A 7,146-nucleotide genomic window follows, 5' to 3' on the forward strand; every position below is an offset into this window, starting at 1 on the left:
TTGACAACAACCCGGCATGCTGGCCCGAACAGCGTTTCCTTCTCCTCTCTTTTTCTTGCGCAGCGTGCGAGCGGACCAGCTGCGGGCACTGCTAGAAAAAAAAGGAAGAAAAATTTTCTCGTCACGTGAACGAAAAAGCTGGATTTGTGCGGCATTGAAAGCCGAAGCCGAAGGCAATCTTTGCCGGCGGCACGGCATGCATGGCCGCGGTACGTTAGGATGTTGGGCACAATTTTCCTTCATGTCCGCCCCAATACGGCATTTGCACGGACGTTTGTCTGCGGCCTGTAGCTGCTTCGAGTCCTATCGTGTCTTTTTTCACTGTTCCATCTGTGGCGAACTTGTTCAGTTCAGGATGCTTGCTACGAAGACCAATTTGGGTTGCAACGACTTGGCGTGTTCGACTTCGTGAAGCCACCAGCAAGGGCGGATCGAGCACGCGAGAAGAATGGAGTGTTGCTTCCATCTTGACTTTGCGTCGATACATGTAAGTCATCAAGCAGTGCATGCACAAGCGTTGAAAGTTGGGATTGTTGACGCAAGTTCGTCTTGAAAACAGCGCTTAAGATGGACAACACGAGCGCCTCCGTCTTTCTCGCCCCGTTCAGCAAGGCGGAAATTTTGGCGAGTTCGTAAGTATTCATCATTTTTGCTCACTGCGCAACATGAACGGGACACGAGGCTAAAGACAAACACAAACAAGCGCTGACTATCAACTGCTTTTTTTATTGAACCAAATGCGCATGAAGCCGCCGTGGTGGATGAGTGGTTATGGCGCTCGGCTACTGGCCCGAAAGACGCGGGTTCGATCCCGGCTGCGGCGGTCGAAATTCGATGGTTGCGAAATTCTAGAGGCCTGTGTACTGTGCGATGTCAGTGCACGTTAAACAACCCCAGGTGGTCGAAATTCCCAGAGGCCTTCACTACGGCGTCTCTCATTTCCTAAGTCGCTTCGGAACGTTAAACCCCCATAAACCAAACCATGAAATGCGTATATATTCAGACAATGAAAGACTTATCAAGACAACAAAAGTTATCTGGAAGGCACGTGGGAGGTCAGATAACTCAATTCCCTCTCGGATAATGTATATATTTTTGCCTTTTGTTCTTCAATAAAAAACCAATGAATAGTCAGCACTTTTTTGTGTCTGTCTTTCGTCTCGTGCCCCGTTGTTGTTGCGCTGTGAGCAAATATGATGAATATTTCTCGTCCCGTCTTTCCCGCAGTTATCAAGACGAAGCTGGGTGATTCCCCGCAAGATCAAACTGCCTAAATATTTTATATTTTAATTTTGTTGATTCAGTAGGCCAACAGTGAATTTCGTTTTGTGAAAGTGATATTTCAGAAGAAAAAGTTATAAACGACGCCATTGGCACAGGCAGCGTTTTCAAGCACAGCTCATTTTCGCAAATTTGTTATGACCTAAGAATCTAGATGTGAAAGCCTGGATGGATATATTTCTCGTGCTAAATATACAGGTGAGATTTAATATGTCAAGCTTATTTCCGAATTTTTGAGTAAGTTTTTTGCTAGAAAAAATTTCGAAAACGAGACTACTTTCAAGACTTTTTTCGGCGCAAATATTAAGCAGGTTTCCTTGAAATTTGTTCAATAGATATAAATTGTGCTAAAAGTGTGTACCGGCTTTCATTCTTATATAACATAGGGAAGTGCAAAAAATATTGCCCTAAATTTGGCATTTTTGAACATAGCAGTGTTTTTGAAAAATGTTTTCAACAAAAAACCGCAACTCCAATTTTTCTTAAAACTCTGGAAACAAGTCTCAAGAAGGAGGTGAAAAAATGTACGAAAGAACATGTTGCATTATTTTGTTTCCAACAATGTTATCCTAGCTCAAACTTGTACTTTTTTAGCGTCAGCAGCAGCGCCTAAATAAGAGAACGGAAGCTGCAAACACGCCCTCCGCTGCTCTAAATCTTCTCCAGATCCCAACGCTGAGACCTTTTCCATCATGAGAGAGCGTACCTAATACTTTTTGAGGACAGACACTGATCTGCGATGTAAGGAGGATTCAGTAGTGCCGTTATGGCCAAGTGCAGGTCACAACTTGGAGTGCGGCCCATAGGAATGCATCTAAAGAAAAGATTTGTATGTAATTCTATTGCTGCACAGTGCACCTATGAAGCTGTGTGTGTCCCCAGGCCCTCGCTTTGTCGTTTGACTGCAGGCATACTGTGGCTAATTTTCTTTTCTAATTCGCGTTTGATTTAAAAATACATTTTGGTTTCTTTTTTAGCCGCTGTTAATTTATTTGGATTGCTTATGCTGGTATCTCCTAGAATGGTGTTAGCTATGCTGCAGTAGGCATTCGTTCAACTTATGTACAATTATCTTTAAGCTTTTGCTTATCACAGAGCCTCCAAAATGCCTGTAGTAAAAGCTATGGTACAGAATGCGGATTTGTAAAGCACCTCTGGCAAGCATATATTGGGATGTTTTTTAATAAAAAACATTGACTTTAAAATGATGCTGTTTACTGCTACATAAATTTTTACTATTAAGTTGGCTTTTTTTAATGAAAGACGACCTTAAAGGGGCACTGTAGAGTCAGAAAATTTCTTTGAGAACTTTTGTTTACCTGCACTCAGCAATAGCGGTGATACTTAATTGTGTTTGTTACAGATCGGTGTCAATTCACACAAAGCATTAAGTACGCTATCTCTTGATGGAAAAGGTCTGTCTTGTGATATGAGGAAAATTTAGAGCTGCGAAGATCATTTGCTGCTTAGAACTCTTCATTTAGGTGCTCTAGGTGATGCTCAAAAAACAATTTTGAGCTTGGATAACATTGTTGGAAACAAAATAATGAAACACGTTCTTTCATGCACTTTTTTCCTTCATCTAGAGGCTTGTTTCATGAGTTTTAAGAAAAATTAGAGATGGGGCGTTTTTTTCCTTTGATTTTTGAAAAACAGTACTGTAATCATGTATGCCGGATTTACAGCAATACTTCTTGCACTTCCCAATTTTATGTAACAATGAAAGCTGGTGCACTTTTTTAGCACCTCAATGGTTAATAATTTTGCAAATTTGAAATATACGTTATATGTTTGTGGAGAAAAAAATGAAAATAACGTCGTTTCACACTTGTGTCGTTTTCGAATTTTTTTCCAGCAGGCGACTACTTCCTCAAAATGGCAGAAATGAGCCCACATATTCCTTTTCACCTGCACATTTAGCACAAATATTATAGATGTCATGCTTTCATTACTAGATACTTACGTCATGAGAAATTAGCGAAATTGAGCTCTGCGTTAAAATGCTGCCGCTGCCTTGATGTCATTTATAATTTTTTCTCTTCGCACATTAGCACTTTCACTAAACAAAATTCATAGTTGGCCTACTGAATAATGTGCGCATAGTAAGTAAATAATTGAGAAAATAAAAACAAAATATTTAGGCAGTTTCATCTCTCGTGGAATCACCCAGCTGTCAAGCAATAAGATGTGCGTCTAAACTTATAAATATATGACCCTTACAGCGCAGTGATTAAGCATCAACCGTATTTGCTGCCATAACCTGGAACCAAGATAGCGTGAGTACTGCCTCTCATGTTTATTTGGCATCATGTACGCTTGCAATCAGCCAGGTTTTTTTGTGAAGTTAAAAGTTTGTTCTTTGTTTTGTATGGTTAGTTTTACTAGCGGAAACATTTTTTCTTTTAGTTTAACCTTATAGTTTATGCTTCATGGGGCTTGACGTTCCAAAGCGACTTGGGCTATGAGGGACACCATAGTGGAGGGCTCTGAAAATTTCGACCACCTCGGGTTCTTTAACGTGCATGGACATCACACTGTACACGCACGCACCACTCAGCCTGAGTGCGTATATATTTTTAGAAGTCTGTAAAACTAAATTCTGAACATTCTGCATATTAAAATTTATGCCTGATGATGCAGACAGTCTGTCTTTCCAAATGTTGGGCATTATGTAAATTTAGCACCTTTTGCTGCTAAAGCAGTGCTAGCATCACTCCTCCCCCCGCGGTAATTATTTTTTGTGTGTGATGCCTCAGCATGTAGTAAAATCATTAATTAGAGTAAAAGGATCTAAGTATTCATCTAGGGTAAATCCAACTGCTTTCGCTTAATTGTCGAATCAGATGTCTGATTATACCATAATTTTTCACATGCAGTGCAATTTAAATGCAATGCTCTACACGTGGTATGCCAAAGAAATCAAGGAAATAAAGAAAGGGCTGAATTATGATTTAATAACAGTGCACTAAGCAGTGTTTAACACTGGCAAAATTTAAGCTGTGCAATTTCACGACTTTCGGTGCTAGCGTGGCTTTAGCTTTTCGTAAAAAAAAATACAAGCGTGCTGTGGCATTAAATGCTGCAACCCCAGCTTCAACTTGCTCGCAGTGTTCTTGGCATCCAGGCTCTATCTTCTACTCTCTTTTAATGTGGCCCAGGATATGAAGTACGCTGCTAGAACGGATTTCCTACAGGCAAAAGCATTCATTGCAAGACTATTGCCTATCTGCGCTCTGTGATGCCTAGTGGGTTCAGCTGCCGCGCTGTAGTATGAAAGAGAGCAGCAGCGCTTCTGGTGGATTTCCAGAGCGTGACGGGCTGCCGGAAAGGTAGGCGCGCCCTCCATGTCATGCCACTGTAATATATTATAGTTCACTACAATGATGTCATTCCAGCTGTTACAATGCTGCCTGCGAAAAAAAATGATGTGGCTTCCTAGGCAGTACTTCTGTGCAGTAGATTTATGAGCAGGCCTGTTTGCAATAAATTGTTACATAATTATGGTGTTAAAAAGATGGTATGCATTTTTCAGAGGATGACCTACATCATCGTGTTCGTATTTAATGCAGGTTGCCAGGAGTTCGTATTGCTGGTTGCACTACAATCAGTGCCACTGCCACCACTAGTCCAGATCCTGTCCTTTTGTGCGCTTTAAAAAGCTGCGAAAGCTGGGATTTCTTCAGTGAGTGCATCATTTAGAACTTTCTGCAGTAGCACAAGGTGGCGGGCTCATGCGGGCCCGACATGGGCAATGAGGGCTGGTGGCTGCCCGCAATAAACCTACATGGGTCCCTCGTGAGCTCAGTGCTGTTAAAAAAGTTTTGGGCTGCCCATTTTATGCCTGAGTGGGCCCCTCGTCAGCTACGCATGGGCTTAAAAAGAGCGGCCAGCCCACCTGGGTCCTACCACAGAAACATGCGGGCAACAGTGCGGGCTCTATCATGGCGAAGTGTGGGCAGCCCCTCTTGGGGCTGCCCGTGCAGCGCCTTGAGGGAGCCACGGTGGTTTTGTGTGGGCAGAGAGATAGTATTCCCGCCTTCGCCCTACATGGGTCCTGTGTGGAAAAAACAGGGACTAAACTTTGGGCTGCACTACGGCGAAGCGTTGTAGGCATGCAGTTTGGGCTGTCTGAGCAACGCCTACGTTGGTCCCGCATGGGCTAGGCGTGGGCACATTTGTCATTTCTGCATCTACCCCGCGCCTCTATACTAAACAGGGTATGAAAGGGCTAGGTATGGGCTGTATGCATGCTACCACAAATACATGCGGGCAACAGTGCGGGTTCTATCATGGTTCAGTGTGGGCAGCCCCTCTTGGGGCTGCCCGTGCAGCGCCTTGAGGTAGCCACGGTGGTTTTGTGTGGGCAGAGAGATAGTATTCCCGCCTTCGGCTACATGGGTTCTGTGTGGAAAATACAGGGGCTAAACTTTGGGCTGCACAGCGGCGAAGCGATGTAGGCATGCAGTTTGCGCTGTCTGAGCAACGCCTACGTTGGTCCCGCATGGGCTAGGCGTGGGCACGTTTGTCATTTCCGCATCTTCCCCGCCTTTATTGTAACGAGGTAATGAAAGGGCTAAGTATGGGCTGCATGCAGTTCGTGTGCATAAAATATGGGGTTACATGATGGTGAAGTGCGGGCAAACTCAATAGAGGCGGCCCCTGCAGCACCCTCAAGGATCCAAGGAGGCTAGCTGCGTGTGGGAAAACATACAATATTCCCGCCTACCGCCTACAAAGGCACTGCGTAGAAAATACGTGGACGGCGCATGGGCCTATATCAGCCATTCCCACACATTCCCTACATATCTGGTACAAAAGGGCTATGTGTGGACTAGGCAGTGGCAAAATGTGTGTGCGTGAACCTGGGCTATACGACGGTGAATTGCGGGAAACCGCGAAGTGGGCTTGCCGTGCATCACTCTGACGACACTGTGTGTAGAAGCAGGAGTATATTTCAGCCTGTAGCCTTCGTAAGTCCTGCGCCGATTATTCTGGTGTTTGCGGTGCAGAAACATCACGCGTAATGTTACCGATCGTTGCCTGGCGACACCTATGGAGATGTAGTTCCACTTACATTAGCCTGGCTGCATATCCTACATTACACGTAAAAGGGCTGCATGGGTACCACAGCGATGGAGCATGGGCGCATGGGTGAAGTGCAGACATGTATATATTTGCTCAGTATATGGGCTGCCACTCAGCACGTTGATGAAGCCAGACGAATGTGGGCAAATAGCTTGCATTCCCGCGTTCAAGCTAAATATATTCTGCATAGAATATGCAATTAAGCATGTAATTTAAGTTTTATGCACTTCAAATTGGCAAATCATAGAGGTAGACGAATTCCGGCTGCCAGCAATAACTGAGGCGGTGCCCTCTTCCGACCTATACTCTGGTACAAATGGTTTTTCTCAATTTTGTTGGAGTTCATTTGATAATTTGAACTTTTTATGGTCCCTTGGTGTTCGATTTAATGAGATTTTGCAGTAATACACATTTTGGTAAAATCTACAATAACACCTTTAAGATTAACCTTTTTTTATGTTGAGTAAAGCAGACTTGTTCTGCAGATCATATCTTTGTAGCATAAGGCGAAATGTGGTTTACGAGAAACTTAGTGCTGTGCTAAAAAATATGCAGTGAAAGCTCGTTAATCCGGTCGGCAAAAAACCAGAAAGAAAGGAGAAAAGCTAAGAAAACAATTTGTAAAGTTGTTCTGCAAGGAGCTGAAACATTGTCGCCTGCTTTTGACATGAAAACTGCACGGCAATGATGCACGGAGGCGCGGAGCGCCTTAGTCTAGCTGCAATTTTGTAACAGTTTGCAGTATATATTTACAATGACGCTAATAGCCACGCTAATAGC

At 43.6% G+C, this 7,146-nt stretch overlaps 1 long non-coding RNA gene across 1 annotated transcript; it reads left to right on the forward strand.

Annotated features, from left to right (window-relative positions):
* Positions 1-203: 203 nt before the first annotated feature.
* Positions 204-4,950, forward strand: LOC144115632 (uncharacterized). The gene is made up of 3 exons (XR_013311478.1): positions 204-487; positions 3,504-3,557; positions 4,851-4,950. It is a non-coding gene; the product is annotated as an uncharacterized LOC144115632 (long non-coding RNA).
* Positions 4,951-7,146: the final 2,196 nt, after the last annotated feature.

The sequence above is a fragment of the Amblyomma americanum genome, chromosome 1 (assembly GCF_052857255.1).
Source record: "Amblyomma americanum isolate KBUSLIRL-KWMA chromosome 1, ASM5285725v1, whole genome shotgun sequence".
NCBI lineage: Eukaryota > Metazoa > Arthropoda > Arachnida > Ixodida > Ixodidae > Amblyomma > Amblyomma americanum.